Below are 2,650 nucleotides of genomic sequence, written 5' to 3'. Positions count from 1 at the left end.
TTGTTGTTTTTCAATAGTGAATTTAATTGTTGGTTCTTTATTATTCAGATAAGATAAAAATTCATCAAGTTTTTGTTCGCCATGACTGTAAATGGGGAATACGTCATCAATGTAACGCCACCAAATTATTGGTTGAAATTTGTAATTATTAATGAAAGTTGATTCAAAATTTTCCATAAATAAATTACTAAAAAATGGGGATAGTGGTGACCCCATAGCGATTCCAAAATTTTGTTGATAGAAATTGTCATTGTATTAAAAGTAAGTTGACTTTACACATATTGTTAAAAGTTCAATAATGGTGTTAATGCTTAGTTGTGAGCGTTCTTTAAGATTGGTGTCATTTGGTAATTTTTTTTGATGATATTTAAAGTTTTATCAACAGGAACGGAATTTTTGAGGCGAAATACCCAAAAAGAAGTTTGTAAAAAATGAATCCGCCTCAACAATATAGAACTTATCTACACTCTATACTCTTACCAAAAGATCATATTTTAACAGATTTAATTTCACGTCAGGAGCATCAAAGGTTGATGAACTGTGGGGTTCAGCAACTTCTATGTTCAACCAGGGAAAAATTTAGGATAATTTGTAGCAGGAATAAGTGTAAAAGGATTGTTAGACATTGTGTGGCGTGCCTCAAGGCAAAACCAGAGACTGGCAATAATTATTTAATGGGAGACGTTCCTGGAGTTAGAGTGAATGAGCATTATGTTTTTGCAAATGTATCGTATGTAAGCTCGAGATACCAGTAGCAACGGTTGTTGTTTTAAACAAAAAAGTAGTAATTGGCAGAGACTCGATTATAAAAAAGCACAAATAATGTATCGTAAAAAAACACCCAGTGGTTGTCAATATAATTATAAAATAAATACAGTCCACTTTGAGAGCCAAATAAAAGCATTCTAAAACAGTCGCCAAGCGATTTTTCGGCGATATTTCACAATTTACACCTTAATATTGGGCGATTTGTAACTGTTATCTTTTACGACTTTTTAAAATATATATTTTATTCGATTTATGCAAATATCTTTATACACAGTTTGTAAACTTTTATAAAATAAATTATTCGTATTCTACAGGTAAACATGGACCTATACATATATTTACAAGCAATGAAAATAATTATTTAGCCTCCTGCAGCTGAAATTACATGTTGCAAAGAATTACGTTTCTGTGTTCTGGTAATCGGTGTGATCAACTTTTGCGGCCTGTTACTATACAGTGTGACCAGTATAAAATGATGTACATGGGGATATTGGAAACCATTAAAGATACAGAGTGGACCAAATGGGAAAGAAGTTGCGCAACCAAGTGCCTATAATTAATCTGTCAACTTCTTTGAACTCCGAATAGCAACGGATATACAAGGAAAAAAAGAAAAAAAGTGCGCTTTATAAAGTCCTTTATATCGTGTTTATTATAAAAGATGAAATAACGAAATGTTCAGGGTGGGGGTAAGAAATGAGCGTGAATTTGAAAATAAAGTAAAAAATAATCTTGGCCCACTATGTTCAATGAGGCCGAACTCAACTTTTGTTTTTCTTATGGGAGCCATATTGAAATTCTGCATTTTTAAATTCTCCTTTAACTATGCTCTTCAACAATGTAATGTATAACATGTTTATGTTCGGTCAAGATAAATAATTAAAATTAACAAAATTAAGATTTTATGGTAGTAGGCATTGATATTTCTCTTCAATTTCCCCATAGTGACGTTCGTTGTCTGTTTTAATTACCTAGGTAACCGTCAAAGTAGAATTTGTAGTGTCAAGTGTTTCGGTGTGTCAAAATGAATCACTTTTCAAATTATGCGAAATACGATATGTTGGAGTGTTTTATTTTCTGTCGTCGAAATGAAGCGAAAGCTGAAGAAATGTATTTAAATAAATATTCAGAAAGGGGACAACTCGGTAGAACTATGTTTAGGTGTCTGAAAGACAACCTTGTAGCTTACGGGAGTTTTGCTAAGGTAAAGAAAAACAAACTTCCAGACGAAAATAAAGAAAATTTGGTAATGCAAAGCGTGGTTGAGACAGCTCGTACGTCTTTACGTCAAATTGAAGCCACAACAACCACGTTGTGCGGTCAACGGCAAATAGTATTTTAAAGCGTCATAAATATCACCCCTATCGTGAACGGCCCTGCCAGGGACTCCAGAATGGCGATGCGATTAAAAGAATGGCATTTTGTCAGTGGTTTATTCAAAGAAATAACGAGATACCAAACTTTTCCTTAAAAGTCTTTTGGTCAGATGAAGAAAAGTCCTTCTGATGTTAGTGTCACCGCTGGGCTTCCTGGGCGACGGTGACGAACTTCGTGCTCTATTGCGGCAATCACTCCTGATATGTCCCAATTTACCGCAATTGAAGCACCTTATGCTCCTTCTTTGTGGAGATTCCTGAGTTGGCGGGCGAGTACTATTACAACCGGCCATCATCTTCTGTAAAGCGTCGTATATGTTGTCCAGTTTGTCAGCTAGTATATCCCGTTCGTTGTCGATTGAAGCCAGCCTTACTCTTGGTGCTGAAGGGACCGATACTCGAGACGCTTCAAACTCTAAAGCTCGAATTAGAGCCTCACTGATGTCTCGAGGTCTCACTAGACGTAGATGGTACCTCATATCGTCTCCCCGAACTCCTTCGATGAA

Source organism: Dendroctonus ponderosae, unplaced genomic scaffold (assembly GCF_020466585.1).
Source record: "Dendroctonus ponderosae isolate FM_Combo_2020 unplaced genomic scaffold, Dpon_F_20191213v2 Dpon_F_20191213_1, whole genome shotgun sequence".
NCBI lineage: Eukaryota > Metazoa > Arthropoda > Insecta > Coleoptera > Curculionidae > Dendroctonus > Dendroctonus ponderosae.
Note: the sequence above shows the minus strand (reverse complement) of the source record.